Source organism: Sus scrofa, chromosome 15 (assembly GCF_054392235.1).
Source record: "Sus scrofa isolate SSC_HxYL_T2T_F1_AM1 chromosome 15, Sscrofa_HxYL_maternal_Yorkshire_Landrace_v2.0, whole genome shotgun sequence".
Taxonomy (NCBI): Eukaryota; Metazoa; Chordata; class Mammalia; order Artiodactyla; family Suidae; genus Sus; species Sus scrofa.
In genome coordinates this window covers 98,982,002-99,002,646 of record NC_139397.1, presented here as the reverse complement: position 1 = coordinate 99,002,646, position 20,645 = coordinate 98,982,002, and the positions used below count along the sequence as shown (strand labels likewise).

Genomic DNA, 20,645 nt, shown 5'->3' with positions numbered 1-20,645 from the left:
TTGCTCAGTGGGTTAACGATCCGGCGTTGCTCTGAGCTGTGGTGTAGGTTGCAGACGCGGCTCGGATCCCGCGTTGCTGTGGCTCTGGCGTAGGCCGGTGGCTACAGCTCCGATTCGACCCCTAGCCTGGGAACCTCCATATGCCGCGGGAGCGGCCCAAGAAATAGCAACAACAACAACAACAACAAAAAAGACAAAAAGACAAAAAAAAAAAAAAAAAGAAGATGTAGTACATATACACAATGGAATACTACTCAGACATAAAAAGAACAAAATAATGCCATTTGCAGCAACATGGATGCAATTAGAGACTCTCATACTAAGTGAAGTAAGTCAGAAAGAGAAAAACAAATACTATATGTTATCTTTTATATCTGGAGTCTAATATACGGCACAAATGTACCTTTCCACAGAAAAGAATCAAACTCATGGCCAAGGAGAACAGACGTGTAATTGCCAAGGGAGAGGGGGAGGGAGTGGAATGGACTGGGAATTTGCGGTTAGCAGATGCAAACTATTGCATTTGGAGTGGTTAAGCGATGAGATCCTGCTGTATAGCACAGGGAACTGTATCTAGTCACTTGTAATGGAACACAATGGAGGATAATATGAGAAAAAGAATTACACATATGACTGTATCACTTTGCTGTACAGCAGGAATTGACAGAACATTGTTAATCAACTGTAATAAAAAACATTTATTAAAAAAAAGATTTTTCTTCACCTATGGGCTGGCCTGTAGAACCTCTAATCTCATTGCCATCTTTAGACATTATCGAATCATTGAATATCTATTTAGAGATAATGTTCAAACATAAGTGTTGATAAAAAGGTTTTTTAAGATAGTTGTCATCAGTTTGGGACACTAGATATTCCAATGGCAAGTTAATTGGTTATTCAAGGCAACAGGGGTCCTTGAGTCACATAAGTGAAAGGGACTTTATCAATGTAAATGTAGACAAGGGATTGACACTCTGTTCTGGTGTGATCCAGGATGGCTTTCCAGAAGGACGGGGTTTGAGCAGATGGACGATTATGACTGGTTGATTAGGTGAGGGTGATTATTCATGAATAAGGCAGAATGAGGCAAAACAATGACCAGACCAGTTTGTCTATGATGAGAGAGTTAAAGGTCCTAGCAGTGTTCGATCCAAACAGGAGAGACTGAGGGAAGTTGTCTCAGAGGTAATATTTATCCACAGCCATTCTATAGGGAAGAAATACTAAGAGTGCATGGTCACGACACGGAAGTAAATTTCAAAAGCTGGAAACTAGAAGAGAATTCTGAGGCCATGGAAGGTGGGCCTAGGTGACCTCAAAACTCTCTTTAAGGTTCAGGCCCACAAAAGAGACAAGATTTAGATTAAAATAACAGTTATGCTTGTTAAATTTAAAGCAACATGTGTGTGGAAAACACCTTTTCAGAGCTGGCTGAAATGATGGGACTAGACTCAGAAAAACATTTTTCAATGGTGGAGATAGTGTATTACTCATCCGAGTATTCTCAGCTCCTAGGACAGAGCCTGGTATTAAAAAAGATGTTTGATTCATGTTTGTTTTTTAAATCCTCTATGCAAAAGAGTGAAGTATTCTTTTTAGTTACTTTCTGTGATTTTTTGGTGACTTTAGATAGTGACTTAGCCTGCTTTTACCTATCTGTCCAGCTGTTGATTGATTGATTGATTTTTAATGTTTGGCCTCAGTGTAAAGTTACACCAACTCTTTAATTCATCCTAGATCTCTGGGTTGCCTACTCTCTTGGTTTATCTTATTATTTTTGCCCTCATTCTCTGTTTTTCTCACATCTCCATTCTCACCCTACCTAATGGATTCAGTGTCTTTAGATATATTCCCTCCCCAAAATATATAGAGTTACATATTTTCAATTTACATATATGGTATTAAGGCATAGATTTCATTGTGCTTCTTCCCACAACACTGGTTGCATCTAGCTTGCGTAGTCCTGTGTGTTCTTCATTATGGTAATTCCTAGATGCCATATAACTTTGGAAAGTCTTGTTACACTGATATCGATGTCCTACTTCTCTCCTTCATAATTTTTATTGCCTCCCATTTCTTTATCCCTTCTAATACCTGATCTTCTAGTTCACTGACTTCTCTACTCCACTCCTTCTGCTATTTAGCCCTTCTGCTGAGTTCTTCACTTCCATTATTACATTTTTCATTCCCAGTCCCTCACATTGATTCTTCTTCATAACTTTTTTCCTGTTTCATCTTTCTAATGTTCTTCTTTATATCCTAAGGTGAGCTTTATTCATATATAAAATTAATTCTGTGTCCTCTGACTTAGGTACATCAGTGTATTCCTTATGCTCATCAGATGTTGTTTTTCCCTGTGAGTTAATATTCCTCCACTTGGTAGGGCCTGGGGGGTATGAAAGCCAGTGCTCTTAGTTGTCCTTTTCTGGGTGAATGGGGGTGGATGCAGGGAGATGCCCATGAATGCTTCTATTCTTAGAATTAGGGATCAACTGTTTCTGCCTTGCCCTTCTACCCCAGACATATACAAAGGAGGTGACCCCTTGGAGGACCTCCCACTGATTGGACTCTGGACCCTGCTTTGTTCCAAGGCCCATCTGCCATAGCCTCTCCAGCTCACATGATGGAGAGTTGAGGAGGGCACACTAAGAGGCAGGTCAGGTGGCTACCCTCTCATATATTAGCTATCTACCTGGTCAGATCCCATTGCTGTCCTGACATTGTTTCTCCCCTCTGGCAGGTACTGGGCTGGGCTACTAAATTTTTCCTGTAAAGGTTCATCAACAAACAATGACTAGGCAGATGGGGAGAGAAAGCGTCACACCCAGAAAGTTCTCCCTTAGAATATCTCCTGTCAAAGGCATCTGACTTCATTGTATTCTAGAAAGCCATGTGACCCTGAGGTGGAGAGCTAACCACATTTTGTCTTCTCAAGGAATGCCCTCTTATCTTTAAACTTTATCCTCACTTTGTCATCCTTTGAAGGAAGGACAAGCTACATAGTTTGTGTGACCCAGTTTAAAGTGGAAATATGGAGGCCTTTCTTAAAAAGTTATTGAGATTTCAGGAGTTCCCATTGTGGCTCAGTGGTTAATGAACCCAACTAGTAATCATAAGGTTGTGGGTTCGATCCCTGGCCTTGCTCAGTGGGTTAAGGATCTGGCGTTGCCATGAGCTGTGGTATAGGTCACAGATGCAGCTCGGATCCCATGTTGCTCTGGCTATGGTGTAGGCCGGCAGCTGTAGCTCTGATTCAACCCCTAGCCTGGGAACCCCCATATGCCGAAGGTGTGGCCCTAAAAAGACAAAAAAAAAAGTTATTGAGATTTCAATACAGCAACAGCAGAACATTAAAGCCTAGGGCCTTTCTAAACAAAGGTCATCGTGATGACACAGGTCACTTACATGAAGCTGGTCCTATTTACAATGTTAGGATTTCTAAAAACACCTAGAAATTTTTGCTGGTCAAACATTTCCCTAGCCACTTTTACTAAACTCCTCCCACCTGGATTTGCAAGTTTTCTAAAAATAAAGATTACAATACTATATCGAGTTGCATCTACATAGGAAAAAACAAGTTTGCATTCCTGTCACTCCCTGTGCAATCTTGAATATACTTGATCTCTCTCAGCCTCACCTTGTAAGGAGAAACTGTGACAATTCAACTAGAAAATACTTGTGAAGGCACCCACATTTTAGTTGTGCTCAAAAAAGTGTTTCCTTTCTCATCTGTGTTTTTTCAACAATGTCATTTCTTGTTCTTAGAGAAGGAATCCTATTTTATATGTCATTAAATAGGAAGCAGCATATTATACTTTGGACTTTTGTTTGAATGTGAATGTGAGGAAAAGAAGGGAGAACGTTTCTTTCAAAGGAGATTTAACATAGAAATAAGGCCTCAAGCTGGGGGTTCATTAGTGAAATGTATATAAATGATCTGGTAACACAGAGAAAGTAGGTGGGTTTTTTGGGGGGTTTTTTTTGTTGCTGTTTTTTGTATGTTTGTTTGTTTTTCTCCCCACAGCTAAATCTAACAGCAGGGAACCAACTGTTCTATTTTGCTTGTTCCTGTACTCACTAAGTTTTTTTCTAAATAAACTTTGCAAATTCCTCCATCACTTACTACTGGAGTGCATTCAAATTAGAAATATGGCAATTTTTATACCTCTTAATAAATCTGATACCTTATTCAGAACATGTTGAAAGAACCTCACTGGAAGAGTATGGAATTCTTTGTTGGACTTTTTGATGATAAAAGGATGAACAGTCTATTTCCTGACTGGAAGTTTCCCAGTGGGAGGGTTTATGGCAACTGAATTCATACTTCCTGGTGCTTAACATCAGTCTTCTTTCAATCAGGAAGCTCCCTGGGAAGAGGTCAATGGCAGCTGTATTTTCAGGAGGTTCTGCTTAAGTTTAGGTAATATTCCTTTCTGTTGCTAATTGTTCAGCTGTTTTCAATTTAAAGTAATTTTCACACCACCGTGGTTGGCTATTAGTTCCTGCACTTCTATAGTGTCAATCCTTGGTTCAGGAAAGGCCCTTTTCATTTGGTGCTCACCAGAATCACACAGGGACTTTGAGCAAAGACTGAATTTCCTGATCAAAGAGATTATGTAATTTAGGAAATTAGAATTAAAAAAAAAAAAACTCATTGCCAATCTTAAAATATTGAAGTTTTATCAAAAAAGAAATCCAGATTTCCTACTTCTTCTTAAAATGTTAGATCTGGCAATGCCAGGCTGATCTTTCCATATATACACAGCATCTCTTTGCTAGAGCCCAGAGATAGCTATTTCCATTAGAAAAGGCGTGTACTTCAGTTTGCCACAGTCCCCACAGTTCATCATTAAACTTCCTCTCAGTGCCTTTGCTTCACTCATTTACATTAAGTGCCTGGCCTCTGTAAGCATTTGGGTTTGAGACCTGATGAGTAATGAGGTACAATTTAAGTGGAGTTGTAGTTTAAACCAATTTGCATTTTAGAAGATTAACGTGGGACAAGTGTGAATGATAAGAATTCACACTTAATTGTGTGGAGGGAGGAAATGATATTGAAGTTAGAAAAGTCTCCTAGAAAACTACCAAAGTCTGAATGAGAGTAACTTTAGATGGGGCATGATATCTTTTGAGGTGGAGGTTATTATGCCCATTTTAAAGGCTGAAAGGAGACTTAAACCCTTATTCAATGCACGGCTCCCAAAAGTGGCATCTGGGAGTCATTCTAAGGGCAGAAACTCAGACTCCACCGGTCAAACGTATTGAGTCAGAATCTGTATTTTAACAAATTTCCTCAGAAGATTTGTATTGACACAAACATTTAAGAGACACTGAGTTGAGGATTTTCCCATGTATTCAATGTATGTCCATGTTTTCCTTAATTTTCATAGATGATTATATATTGCATATAGAGTAATTGATTAACAAATAATCTTTGAAGTTCTGGGAGAGAAGCAAACTGAAAATGATGTAAAGAAACATCATCTTCAGTGTTTTAATATAGTAAAATTCACATTCCTCAGCTTCAAGATTAAAACCATCTTCCATGATTCATCATGTAATCCAATTTTCCAAGTCATTGAAAATATTTTCCAGTTTGAGTGATTTCATAAATTAGATTTATGATCTTGGCCTCAAGTTTCTTCAGATAATATTATTTGGAGATCTTAAAAAAGAATACCAACACTTAAATCCTACAGAAACTTTATTCAGAGGAAAGCGCCAAGCTTAAAATTACAAAATATTTATGACTGTGAGGTAAGGAAGTAAAGCAGAATCTCTTGCAAGCTTATTTGAATAATTTAAATGCATAGTTATAATCAACAGAACCAATACAAGAATGTGGATGTGGCTCTTTAAAAATATGTTGGAGTTCCCGTGGTGGCGCAGTGGCTAGCGAATCCGACTAGGAACCATGAGGTTGCGGGTTCGATCCCTGCCCTTGCTCAGCGGGTTAACGATCCGGCGTTGCCGTGGGCTGTGGTGTAGGTCACAGACGCGGCTCGGATCCTGCGTTGCTGTGGCTCTGGCATAGGCCGGTGGCTACAGCTCCGATTGGACCCCTAGCCTGGGAACCTCCATATGCCGTGGGAGCGGCCCAAGAAATAGCAAAAAAAAAAAAAAAAAAAGTATATTGTTTTATTTTTTCTGATTACATAATACATTCTCATTTTGGAAAAATTAGAAAACATGTAAAACTAAAGAAAATTAGAATCCCTCATAGTGTGTAGGTATATAGGAAAATGAGAGAGAAATATAAAACATAAAAAATTGCGTGTTCCAAACCTTTGTGTGTATGTATATATGTACACACTGTATGTGAGTGTGTTTATATACAAAATTGTCTATGTGTTGTTTTGCAGTGTCGTTTTTCCAGTTAGCATAATATCGTAAGCATTTCTCCTATTCAAACACATATTTTAAATATGTTTTTAATAATTGCATGTTATTAAACCATGTAGATATAGCACATACTTGAGGCAGAAATACATAGTATTTCAGAATATGGCAGTTGAGTGAATGGTACACTCCCAGGTCCTAGAGTTAAATCCTAGCATCTCTTTACAGTTCTACACATTAGGATCAGCTTTGCCATTTCTTCCAAAAAAGGCCATTAGATTCTGATATGAATTGCATTGTATTTGTAGATGACTCTGGGACTTTTACCTTCTTAACAATATTAGGTTTTCTGATCCATAATCATAAGATATCTTTCTACCTATTTAGGTCTCTTTAAATTTTTTCAACAATGTCTTATAATTTTCAGTGTATGGGTCTTACACCCTCTTTGTTGACTTTATTAAGTATTTTATTATTTTTTATGCTATTGTAAATGAAATTGTTTTTCTTAATTTCCTTTTCAGATTATTTATTTCTTGTCCATAGAGGCACAACTGATTTTTGTGTTTTGATCTTATACCTTGAAACTCTGCTGAATTAATTTATTAGATCTAATAGTTTTTTGAGGATTCTTAGGATTTTCTTTTCTTTTTTTTTTTTTTTGGTCTTTTTGCTATTTCTTTGGGCCGCTTCTGCGGCATATGGAGGTTCCCAGGCTAGGGGTCTAATCGGAGCTGTAGCCACCGGCCTACGCCGGAGCCACAGCAACGCGTGATCTGAGCCGCGTCTGCAACCTACACCAGGGACCGAACCCGCAACCTCATGGTTCCTAGTCGGATTCGTTAACCACTACACCACGACGGGAACTCCAGGATTTTCTATATATAAGATCATATCATCTGCAAATTTCTCCTTCATATTCGTTTGTCTTTTGAACAAATGAATCATTTTGAAAAGCCATTCTTTCAGTGTACTTTAGACCAGAGCTTCTCAATTGTTAACATACTCATGAATTACCTGGGGATCTGAAGATGCAGATTCTGATTCACCAGTTCTGAGGTGAGACTTTGAGTATCTGCATTTCTAACAAAATCCAATGTCATGTCATTGCTGTTGGTCTTTGGACCACCTTTTGGGCAACAAAGTTTATGAAGGAAAGAAAGAACTGCAGAAGAATGAAAGAGAGTTAAAGTGATGGAGTTGAAATATTGGATCATTGTACGAATGTGGAAGATGTAAGTCTGAGTCATTTTAAGATGTGGGCAAGATCGTTTGAGCTTAGAACTTGATTTATATTGTTGCTTGCCTTCATTGTCCAGGTAATTTAAAGATCAAAAGACAAGTATTTAAAGTTTATAATTGTTCCTTTTTAAAAATAGAAATATTTCTGTAGAAATAGCACTTAAACTATTTCATACAAAAGAAACTGCTTATACATCTCTTGGGTTGTTCAGGAAGTTATGTAGCAATATCTAGAGTTCATATAATTACAGCTCCCGGGTTGTCCAAATATTTTCAAAGTACTTCACAGCTGTCGTTGAGCTATTTTCTTCTCATTGTGGTATATATTAACCTGTATAAAGAAGCTGACTATTCTGCTATTTGAACTTTCATTACATCCTGCAATTCCTTCTCTGAAGGCATGTGAAAAACTGGTAAAACCACTTAAAAAATATTACTTCAGTAAATCAGCTCACGCCATCTCTGATAATCTACAGAATGAAGCAGAGTTTGTTACTTTTATAATGTTTCCTCTAATTTAAAAAATAAAGTGGGGTCTCAAGGCAGAAATTAACTGAGTCTTCAAACAGTAGAGACACCTGCCCTAGTGCATTTCAATTCCTCTGTCTTCACTTTAGTGAATAATTTGTTTTACTTGTCTGATTTTTTAATGAACTTCCCAATGAAAAGCAAATGTCATTTTTCACAGAACATAAATTAGAAACAATTTTATTACTAACAGGCAAAGTACTTATAAATAATATTGAATTTGCCTGCAAGCATTGGGAAAATCTATAAAATGGTGGGATTTTCACTTGGTAACCCTTCTCTAGCCTTAACTTACAGGTTAATATAAAGCTAGGTGAACCATATGCTTTCATTTCCAAGGGAAATTTAACTTAGAAAGTCTCTCAGAAATGTTTACGCTCATCTAAAAGAGGATGAGTTAAGAAAGCCAATAAAGAATATTGTCCTCTATAATCATTAGGTTTAAAACTACCTGCTGTCACTGCTTATGGAAACTTTACCAGCTCATTAAGTTTAAATGCTTAGAAAATTTCTTCTGTATCTTTTTTTTAGCTATGATTTTTATAAAAATTCTTCATACATATTCTTTTCTTTTCTTCTTATTCTTCTTTTCTTTCTCTCTCTCCCTCCTCCTCTTTCTTGTTTTTTTTGTCATCCCTTAAACAAAAATTCCTACAAAGCATAGCTTCTTACACTTACTATTCCAACTAAACTTAATGTTACTATCATAATAATAATACTGAAATTGAGTCTATATGAAATAGATACCTGAAAAGGTATTTTCTTTTTTTCTTTTTTTTCTTTTTTTTTACAGTCGCACCTGCTGCATGTGGAAGTTCCCAGGCTAGGGGTCAAATGGGAGCTACAGCTGAGGCCCACACCACAGCTGGATCTGAGCCACATCTGCAATTTATGCCACATTTTGTGGCAATGCCAGATCCTTTACTCACTGAGCAAGGTCAGGAATCAAACCTGCATCCTCACAGAGACAATGTCAGGTCTTTAACCCCCTGAGCCATGATGGGAACTCCTGAAAAGGCATTTTCTTTTTCTTTTTTTTTTTTTTCTTTTTGTCTTTTTAGGGCTGCCCCCATGGCATATGGAGTTTCCCAGACTAGGGGTCAAATTGGAACTGTAGTTGCCAGCCTACACCACAACCACAGCAATACAGGACATGAGCCACATCTGCAACCACACCTGCAGCTCACAACAATGCCGGACCCTTAACCCACTGAGCAAGGCCAATATTTCCTCATGGGTGCTAGTCAGATTCATTTCCACTGAGCCACGACAGGAACTCCCCCATTTTCTTATGTCTTAATATACAGTCATACCTTAAATCTCTACAACCTTCCTGTGCTACGCTAGCTTCCATTTGGTGACATTCAGTAGTGTGGCCTTAGATTCCTGTGACATTCTTTATTCCAGAGGGCTCATTTCAGCTTCTCACTCCTGTGGCCTCACTTGTTTCTATGACATCCCCCAAAAGTCATCTCATGCACTCCCCCTTTCCTTTTGCCTTTTCCTGGCTTCCCTCCTTGTTCTATTTAGCATGGACCAAGGCTATTTGTGAGTATACTCAATCGCCCACTTTCTCTATTTTTTTTCCTACCTTTCAAAGATGATGAAACAATTATCATACTCTTTCTGATTAGCTCTATTTAAAAAGTAAATGATCTATTATCAGTTAGCCTTACAAATTCTTTTCCTTATCAGCCTTTAATTCCCTGCTTTGTCCCTGTAACAAGCAGTGCAAGACTTTCAGGTGCTGTTAAGTTTTTCCTACCTTTATAGTCACAGAGTGAAATCTTTTGACTCTTCTCTGTCCTTTCTGTCTCTTTTTCAATTCTCTTCTCCCAATGTATTTCCACTTCCCCTCTTTTCCAAATTTAAGCTTTCATCCACTATTTTAAATCCCACCTTTCCTATCTTTTCATTTTGAGTCTGGCTTCCTTTTTACTACATCATTTTGAGTCACCCTTTCTCCTCTTCCTTCAATTATATATTAGTCTTTTGCAAAACAGAAAACAAAAGTATTGCTCTTTAACCCTTAAGATACTCTTCCAATGTTTTCATGACTGTTATATGTTGGATTGTATCCACCAACCTTTATATATCACAGTCCTAACCTTTGGTTTCTCAGAGTGTGCTTATTTGGAAATAGAGTTATGACAGATATAGTTAATTAAGATGAAGTCATTAGAGTGGCCCCTGATCCAATATGACGTATAAAAAGAGAACATTTGAACCCAGAGGCAGGCACACATAGAGGGAAGGTGATATGAAGGACACAGGGAGAAGATAGCCATGTGCAGGGCCAAGGGAGACACCTGGAAGAGTTATTACTCACAGCCCTGAGAAGGAGCCAACCCTGCTGACACCTTGATTTCAGACTTCTAGCTTCCACAACTGTGAGAGAATAAATTTCTGTTGTTCAAGCCACTGAGTTTGTTGGTATCCAGTATCCATGGGGGATAGGTTTTTCTAAGATCCCTTGCAGATACCAGAATCTATGGATGCCCAAGTCTCATTGTCACCTCCCTTAAGCATGGATTCAGCATCCACACATTTGGCCAACCTTAGGTCAAAAACATAGCAGTCTATGTATTGAAAAAAGTCTGTATAAGTGGACTCTCACAGTTCAAACCCATGTTCAAGAGTCAACTGTACTTTGTTAACAGCAACCCTAGGAAATGAACACAACTTAATTTTCTGCCTTCCTGACCTCGCCTCCCACTGTCCCTTACCGGCATTAGGAGAAGCTGTCTTTCTCAGGTAGCAGATGATTTGAAGCTCTCTGTGCACTTGGCCTCTGAGACCCCACCTTCTCTAGTTCTCCCATCTCCCCAGTGGCTCCTGGCTTCTTCTATGGCATCTCTCAATGCCATCTTTTCCTTCATTGCTTAATCTTTGGCGCTTTTCTCTTTGCCTTTCATACTTAGCCCCATCTGGAGTTCTCATCCTACAGTGACGAATACAGGTTTTATCTTAATGATTTTTAGACTTTTAAAAAGATCTCCAACTGTTACATCTTTGCTTACCTTCAGCCTCCTTTTTAGAAGTTCCCATGGAAAATATACACATAGATTTCTTACCAGTACTTCTAACTCAACTAAAATTATCACTTTCTCCTTCAAACCTTCCCCCATTTTTCTTCCTGGCTAAATAAATCACAGCCCTTCAGTCACCCAGGTTAGAGACCTCAAAGTCACCTTGCTCTTCCTCACCCCTCACTTGAGATCACTTCTCAATTGTAGTCAGTTCTTACCTCTATCTCCTCCTTCTTGCCTTCTCCTCCCAGGCCCACTTCTTTTGTTTAGTTTCTCATACTGCAATTACATTGTATAGAATCATCACTCTGAGCCTACAGACTACCATGTTTGTATGAAACATTGCTGGTTTGTTTGAACATTGTTTTTTAGGTCAATATAAGCCTGATTCTGAGCTCCCATCATATGACTGGTGAGACACTGAAGCTCGGTTGTTACTGGAGCCCCCTTTCCAGGGTTTTGTAAGTGTTCCTGGGCCCAAGCAGCACCACAGTGCTGGGGAAGCCACTGTAATCATCAATTGGCTTTGCCTCCCTCGAGGTCATCATTGTCTCAGCCTGTATGGAGGCTTCGATTACAATGGCTCTGTGCTTCCATGCCTGTTTGGAGTACCCAGCTGTTCTGATTTCCAGTCTCCCTGGAGGGAGCACACAGCCATCTCCAAGAAAGCCATGCACTTCCTCACTGCACCGCCCCGGGAGGCCCATGCCTCTCTCCATGCTTCTCCTCGCATCCAGTGCTAGCTGGATCTCCCTGTCTTTCGATGGCTTTCACCCCTATCTCCTTCTCCTTCCCACATCTCTCAAGATGTCTACATTGGCCTTAGTCTTTTTATAAAAGACAGAAGGGGAAATGACTTGTGGGTAATTCTGCTCTTGGTCTTCATAGAAACTTTACTAGGCAGGAGGGGCATAGGAAATATTGACTTTCTTCTTGAAATAGGGCAGAGAGGACAATATAGGAAGAACAAGATCAATGATCCTGCCACATGCCTAACTGGCATCTTGTCCTCTGGTGTTTCCATTTTGCCATTAGTCCTTTGTAACATCATCAAAGTTACCTTCAGACCAGCCGAGCCTAGGCAGCTTTTCTCTCAAGTGTCTCCTAAATTTCCCTATGGACATAGAATAAAATATAAACTCATGTGACATTTAAAGCCCTCCAGGACATGCCCTCTGCCTGCCCCCCAACCTGTAAGTCTCCCTCAATCTGAACTTCCTTGGGTGCTCTTCCTTCACATGCCCATCACAGACTTACTCATCCTGAGTCCTGGTTTAGTCTGATGCCACACAGAGATTCAGTATAGAATCTCTTTCCCCTTATTTCTTTCCTCTTCTTTTTCAAAATTAATCAAAAATTATGATGTTAGAGTTGACAGGGAGGGAAAAAATAGAGCTAAGAAACAGGCAAGGCTGAGGTCACAATTTGTTACCAAAGGGGAGGAGAAGTCGAATGAAAGCAGTACTGTCAAAGTGAAATCAGGGGCAAAGTGTTAGCAGCTGAGTCCAAAACGCTAAGCAAAAACAGCAGCCATGAAGAGTTTGGTATGTAATTCAAGATGTGTCCAACAGAAACTGACAAAGAAACAAGACAAACACCTACATTCAGGATGACTGGATGATATCTTGAGGTCAGTACCTTGGGCAGAGAGGGTCTGTCTAAAGCTCCATGTCTCTACTCCATCCAAGAGGATGATCTTAGTAATCTTGAGGCACAGCACGGGGCCAGATTCCTTAACCATTGAACAACCAATGAGTGTTAATCCCTCCAGTACTTGTCTTTCCCTTCTTTTCTCACAGAGCATTGCTTATTGCTTAATTAAAACCATGAATGCCTTCCTGGAATTTCAGTTGTTCACATGTCTGATTTTTCCACATGCCTGGTTTCCCCACGGCTGTGAAATTCTCAAAAACAGGGGCCATGACACCTTCATTTCTGGATTTCCTGTAACACCCAGCAGATGGGTCTGGAACATGAGTTAAACACAGCTAGTGTTTGTTGGGGCAGTGGATGACTCCTCTGGAAAGGAAGCTGGCAGCAAAATGCTACCTTGAGTCAGCCATGGCTAGACTTCTAAATTGCTCTTCAGAAGTGACTTTCAGTTTGGTTGGGAAGTCATGAGTCACTCTATCTACTGCATGATCATTATCAAGACTACAAATTAAACACAATTCTATGAGAACACTCTTGATTCTGAGGCAACAAAGAAATAATGAGCAAAATGCTGCAGTTCTCAAGTATTAAGAGGAAAGCAATCTGATTCACACTAAAATGTGAATGTCTACCAACTTCTTAACCATCCTTGATTTTTGATTTTCATTTTTGTTTTCTTCTCTACCTCCCCATCCTATCTTATCCCACCTCTTAACCCAATCATAAGAGTGCAATTTCAGGTCACACTGAAAATGATCTGCAGAGTAGCCAAAACCAACATTGCCTCAAAATCAAATCGTACTGTTAAGGACAAAGTACCACAATACTTTATCTTCTGAAGCTGCATCCTTGAACACTCTTGTGATGGCAGTAGGGTGTTGATGGGGAATATGCACACACAAAGGGTGGTGCGGGCTCTTTGGATTCTTTGCAAACCTGCTATTTGTATTACAGGATTCCCTCCATCATCAACCAGAGATTTAAACTTTTTTTCTTTTTCTTTTTTTTTTCAGTTTTATTGAGGTGTAATTAACACAAAATTGTAGTATATTTAAAGTGTTTAACATGATGATTTGATATATGTATACACTGTGAAAGCATCTCCCCCCATCAAGTTAATGAACACATCCATCACCTTACCTGTTTATCTTTGTGTGTGTGTACATTTCAGTTATATAATACAGTCTTCTCTCTTAGCAGATTTCAGTTACATAGCACAGTGCTAACTGTCATCTCCATGTTTTACATTATATCTTTAGACCTTATTTATCTTATAGATGAAAGTTTAATGCTCTTACCAAACTCTCCTTATTTCCCCCACCCCTCCCCCAGCCCCTGGCAATCACTTTTCTGCTCTGTTCCTATGACTTTGAACTCCACATCTAAGTGATAAAGAGACAAAGTTTTTCATTCACATATACAGTAAGTCCCTGGAAACCCGGACTGACAAAGATTTCAAGGAACTACTCACCAGGGGGCTTTGAGGGAGTAATCGGAAACCTCTCATTTTGTAGGAATGATCACAAGAAGCAGTAAAGGGAAGTTACATTGTTTGATGTCACTTCTATGTTCCACCTTTTCCTCTAGTTGTATCCTCTTCCTGAAAAATTCTTTCTCCAGAGACCCTCTTGGCTCAACTCCTCCCTCCCTCCCCATCTTTGCTCCAATCTCATAGCCCTGCCCACCACAGTCAATACTGCACACAATTCCCATACCATGGGGGCCCCTGTCAGTCCCCTAACCTGCTCCACTTGCCTTTATTCTATAGCGTGACCATCTTCAAACTAACAAGACAATGTACAGACTTATCATGCTTGGCAGTTATAAACAAAATAAAATACATTGTAAACCACTACCATCTCTAACATTGAAGTGCCCCCCTCACTCCACTACTAAATTCACTGGCCTAGAATGAAGTATTTAGAAGAATGCTTCGCAAAGACTAGGCCTGCCAGATAAATATTTGAACTAATGACTACTTCATAGATTTTATTGTGCTTGTAAATGGGATCTGTATTAAAGATAATTGGCTATTGTTGCTATGTAGGAATGTCACTGGTTTTCTTATATTGGTATTGCACTGAGAGTCATTGTTCTAATCTGTATCTGATGTTCCTTGTGGGTAAAATATATGGATACCCCCTTCTCAACAATTTATTTGATTTAAGGAAATCTTCATAAGAAGCGAACATCAAAACATAATAATTCCCCCACAGCTGAATTATATATTGAGATCCTAGAAATAGCGTCAACAGATTCTCTAGAAGATTAAAAAGTAAGACTTTCGAAGACATTAATGTAAGGCGGGACCATGCAGTCAGCCAGTGGTACACTCTGATTGTAGACAGATTGTGTGAGATGAAAATAATTTGGCTAGACTTTGTTAATTTTGCTTAAAAAATGGAAACATCAGTACCCCCAAATCTGCTTCTGCTCCTTACTCCATCAACTTGAAGAAAATGTGATTAAGAGGAACAAAAATCTAAGAGAAATGAGGACAAAACACTAAAGAAAAGATAATGACTCTCAGAAAACTCAAATCTTGGGACAGTTTCTTCCCGACTTCCCATGTAATTAAATTTTTATCTAAAAACTATGCTGAACTAAGGAAAGAGAAATAAATGTATTGCTACTCCAAACATTATTTTGAAGATTTGCTTATGAGTGTAATTTGTTGTGATTCTATTTGATTTAAAAGATGTATTCTGCCCCACATCTATTTGCTTCAGTATTAGCCACAGCACCCTGCCCTGTGCAGCTGGATCCCAGGCTCCACTTGGTGGCCAAGCACTGAAAAGAATAAGGGAAATGAAAAACTTCCAAGCCATATTCTTTTCTGCATCTTTTGAAATATTTGAGTGGATTGAGAAAAAAGGAAGCAGCAACTATTATTCAAAGATTGCTTTGGTGACATCCATCATTTCTGCTATAGACTGTCAGACCCAATCCCAGTAGGCTAACTGTGGAAAATATAGCCAAACCCCAACTTTTAGTAGGGCCTGGGATCCAGGAATTTAAAGCACAGCCAATTCATCCTTGAATTTACTGTGGATTCACTAGAGAAGCAAAAGCATAAATGAAATGGTGGTGGCTGGCATTGCACTGCAGGGAAGTCAGGCTCAGGAAAGCAAAATGCCCTGCTGGAGACCACTTACTAAGTTTGGAATAAAAAGTGTATTTCTGTTTCTCTGCTCTTACCCGCAAGCTCTCCCTCACTCAGTAGCTATGATTACTGCCTTATGGCTGGGACGCAAAACACCACACTTCTTTCATCTCTAGGTAATATACAAAAATCACAGTTCTCCCCTGTTGGCAGTCTGTGTCTTTGCTGAAACGCATCACAGTGAGGGAGGAGTTCATGTGGCCTGTGGACTCTGAACTCGGCTCACATCCAAGAGTTGGCTGAGACCCATCTCTCCAGGGTCTTTCTTGCCTTGCACAGTCAGCTAGAAATGCCCAGGAAAGGAGCATGAGAGGAAACGGTGGCCCTATTTGCAATCCAGCTCAGTATAACCAGAGATGTTCAGCTTTTCCAGGGCTCACTCTTCAAAACCATAAACATTTCTTCTTAAAAAATTCCTGCTCAAAGCAGACTTTCAAATATTCTCTGATTAAAATTGCCTGGTTTATTTTGTTTGTACCATCTGTTAATGCAATCATGTAAAATTCTATGATTTGATGTCAGTGAGTTAATTCTCCTCTGTGCTGAGCCAAACGGGATTGTAGACTTAGAGACTGAACAAGAAATGAGCTGTATCTAATGAGCTGTCCTGTGAAACGGCCGTGCTATGGGAACTACACACGAGCTAAACACATGTTTCTGCCAGATGTGATTTGGGCCAGTTTCTCTGCAACTGATTTTTTTCTTAGTAGTTTACAAATATGTTCCCTACTGCTTCTTGTCCATCTTCTCCCACTTAAAAATTATATTCAGAAGTCAAATTTATAATGAAAATAACTTACCACATGGTGTTGGGTCATTAAATCCCCCCATCTATTTTATCGCAGGAGTTTTCATGTGAATAAAACCTTACTAAATATGTTGTGAGTTTATTGTTTCTTTTCCATTGAAGTAGCTAAGATTTTTTACTTTCTAAATTGAATTTCTGGACAATTTTTATACCCATCCATGATTTAATTTGAAAAGCTAACCTAGGACTGTTAAAAGCAGGGGTGGGGGAGAAGAAATCATTTCACCTTCTTGTCTATCCACGCTAATCCTCTCAAAAGTGCCCTTTCAATCAAGGATCCAAGAGAAGCTTAATTTCCTCAGCAAATGGAATACTGAAAGGTACAGTTTAAAAGGGTTACCACTGTGAGTGAAAAAGGAAAATAAGGGAGTGACCTGTGGGGGCACCCTGAGCCCAAGAACACACAGTGCCACACGTCTTTGTTGGGTCAGAGATATGCATGTCCACCGGTCAAACCAAGGAAATGGCAGGCTTTGGCTTTCTGCTGATGGGGAGAAGTATGGGAAATATTGTATTGTAAAGTGACTGAAATTCAGTCAGAATTTTAACACTTAGCAGGCAGGCAGTGATGGCTTAGAGAAAAAAGACCAAGATTTTCTCCATTCGGCTCCTCCAGCATGGACCACAGCAACAACTTCAGTTTTTTAAATAGTGATGGATTCAGATGACTCTGGAAAGTTTTGCCTCAAAAATAAAATAGTAGGAGCGTCCCCTAAGAAAAATGGCTAGGGAAATACATAATCAGAATGGCATGGAAGTGCATCAGAAACTGCCTCGAGATTGCCCAAAGAAAACAGAACCAATTTTCTGAGAAGATTGAATAGAAATATTGAATGGACCCAGCTTCATTTACTGCCCTCAGAGTTCACGGGAAAAAGTAATTAAGAAGACTGGGGACGGAAAATAAGAAAAGATAGGAGGCACAAAATTGTCCTTTACAGTTTCCTTGGAAGGTCACAGCCCACTTTTTATAACACATTATGAAGCACAAGGTTAAAGTGGATTTTCAAAGACTTGGCTGTGCTCCAGAATTCTCTCTTTAATGTTGTTTGCAAAATTTATACTAAAGGCAGATTTATGAATTCTGTTAGAAAATAGGTATTTCTCTTCTTATTCCTAGAGAAGAGCTTTATTATTTTGGGCCAGTTGCTAAGCAAAAATAGAGCTTGAATTTGACTGTAAATTCTCAGTTGTATATGTAAGGCATTGTTTATTTAGAAATAAGGAGACTTCTGACTTCAAATCGGAAAATCCAAGGGCCATATAAGGATTTTATCATTTTTAAGGCCTTCTCCAGGCCCCGTGGAAGTTTCACCTCTGTAATTCTAAGTTAATGTGTTTAATTTTTCTGTGGTTTAAAAATCTCTGTTTATCACCTCTCAAGAGCTGAGGCCAGGATACTGGTTGAGAAAGCAGGTTCTGGCATCAAACTATCTGAGTTTGGGTTCTGGCTCTTTCTAACTAATGTGGAGACCTTGGGCAAGGTCTTAATCCCTATGGGGCAAGCTCTTAATACCTCTGAGCCTCAGTTGCGCCATCTGTAAAATGAGGATGCTATTACTTCCTACCTTGTAGGGGTGTGGAGAAGATGAAATGATGCCCTACAGGTAAAGCACTTAGCACAGTGCTAGCTCAGGAAGAAAAATCAACCCTTCCTCTCTTGCAGACAGTGATGACACCAACACCATAGAGTTTAGCATTTCTAAGCTGAACACATAAAGACTGTAACCTATTTCTCCACACCCTGACCTGTTCTCCACTTTCCCTCTCTAGCTCTCTGGCCTTCCCAGAGTTCTCTGTATTAGCTACGTGGTCGTCCTCTAATGAACACAGATGATTTTGGAAAGAATGTTTGGAAAGAAATACCTGCTTTACTTTATATCTTCACATATTAAGCATTTCTTATTTGAGTTTATTGGGGGTTAATATCCTGCAGATCATAACGGAAAAATGAGAGAGCAGATCCAGAAGAAAGGACATGAACTAACTGGGTAGCTGGAAGGATAGGGATAAAACAAAAAAGGGAAGAAACAGACTTGTGAACCTGGAAGTTTTTCAGCTGCTTTTAGTCACAACTACAGTATTTCTCAACATTGTCTCAGTGGGATCGTGGGTCCCCTGAAATGATAGCAAACAAATGATGTCTCGGTCAAAAGAAAAATGTTGTGCAAAATGTTTTCCTCTAGGAGTCTCAATGCACATTAACATATTAAAAATTGTAGGAGTTCCCTGGTGGCTCAGTGGGTTAAGGGTCCAACATTGTTGCTGCTGTGGTGCAGAGTTTTTTTTGGGGGGGGCGGTGAAGGAGAAATAGTTTTATTGCTTTGCCAGGCAAAGAGGGCCACAGCAGACTAATGCCCTAAAGACTGTGTCCTGTAGTGCAGGTTTATCCCTGCACTGGGAGCTTCCACATGCCTCAGATGTGGTCCCACCAAAAAAAAAAAAAAAAAAAAAAAAAATTCTAGAAAGTACTACAGTAAAGAAACCCATTTTATTTTGTTTATCCAGTAATACTGATCAATACATAACACTGACCAAGAATATTTGAAGAATCCTTCTACCATTGTTATTTTAGAACTGGGAAACAAGAATTCTCATAAATAATGAACAAATTTGGGGGTGCTAATGAGCCATGAACAAACTGATGGAAAGAAAAATGGGACTAACACTTATGTGCCTATTAGGTGGACCAGAAATTATGCTAACTGCTTTAGAAATAGTTGCTTTTTCCCACTAGGGTTAAGATACTGGTTTTTAAGTGGGAGGGATATTTACAGTGCTTTACAAGATAACGTCATGGCACGTATTAGCGGACCTTAAGTGGGGACAAAAGAGCTCTTTAAAAAAATGAAGGCTTTTGAAAAGTCATGTAGTCCATCTTCATGCCTAAGGGTATTGCTTTTGCACTTACTGAGAAAGCTGGAGATCCTGGAGTCTCTCTACCCTTAATCTCCTGGAATGCAGCCTTGTATACAGACCTGTGAATAGTCCTGGTTCTGCCACTTATTGGGTATGTAACCTTGAATAACAAAGTTCTCTGAGCCTGCATAAATAGTGAGGAAATAGTGACATCTGGTTTGTGAGGGGTATACTTACAAACCATAGGCTTATAAAATTGGTGCTCAAAAAAAAAAAAAGCCAATTCCGTAATCTACCATGCTTACTCTTACATCCATTGATCACAATATTTTTCTCTTACACAATTACTAGAACAGGTTTTATGGAGTCCGTAAAATTATATGTACAATTTCTGTTTTCAACAACTCATTGTTATTTAAAATACTACCATTTTTTGTATGTGTACATGTATGTGTGTGTTTGTAGGACCAGCATATATTTAATATTTTTTAATAATGTAAATATCTGTAAAATTACATGAAATAGCAGTTTAGGTATTGTTAAAGGAAAGAACTATATTTTATTCTTTCTTTATATTCCCCAAGACATCTATCCTGGTATGGTCCCAGGTACACAGTATTTGGTTGTCTTGTGAAATGAGTGAATAAAAATAATAGTGGTAAATTACACTAAAATTATACTTATCTTGTATGATATAGCAAGTGTAACTTAATAATAGGACATTTTGCTCCGGGAAACAGGCCAGGATGGGGTCAGACAGTGATTTTTGAAATTTGGTGCTAAATTTTTGATGCTTTAACAAACATTCTATACTTATCACTCAGTCCCAACTGAGATGAGTATCGGAAAATTCACTTACAAGACTCTTGTGTTAGACATAGCATTATTTTATGGCACTGGATCTGGCTTCAGTTCTTTTGCAAGAAATTTGAATTTCTCTTTCAAATAAATTGAATATGAATATGTTCAGTTTACCTCAACTCTTATTTTTTTTTATTTACTGTTTTTCATCCTCATGCAACAG

General features: G+C 38.9%; 1 protein-coding gene across 11 annotated transcripts in view; it reads left to right on the top strand.

Annotated features, from left to right (window-relative positions):
• The window catches only part of CCDC141 (coiled-coil domain containing 141), a 207,913-nt gene that overhangs the window by 83,573 nt on the left and 103,695 nt on the right, over positions 1–20,645 (top strand). The window lies entirely within an intron of this gene.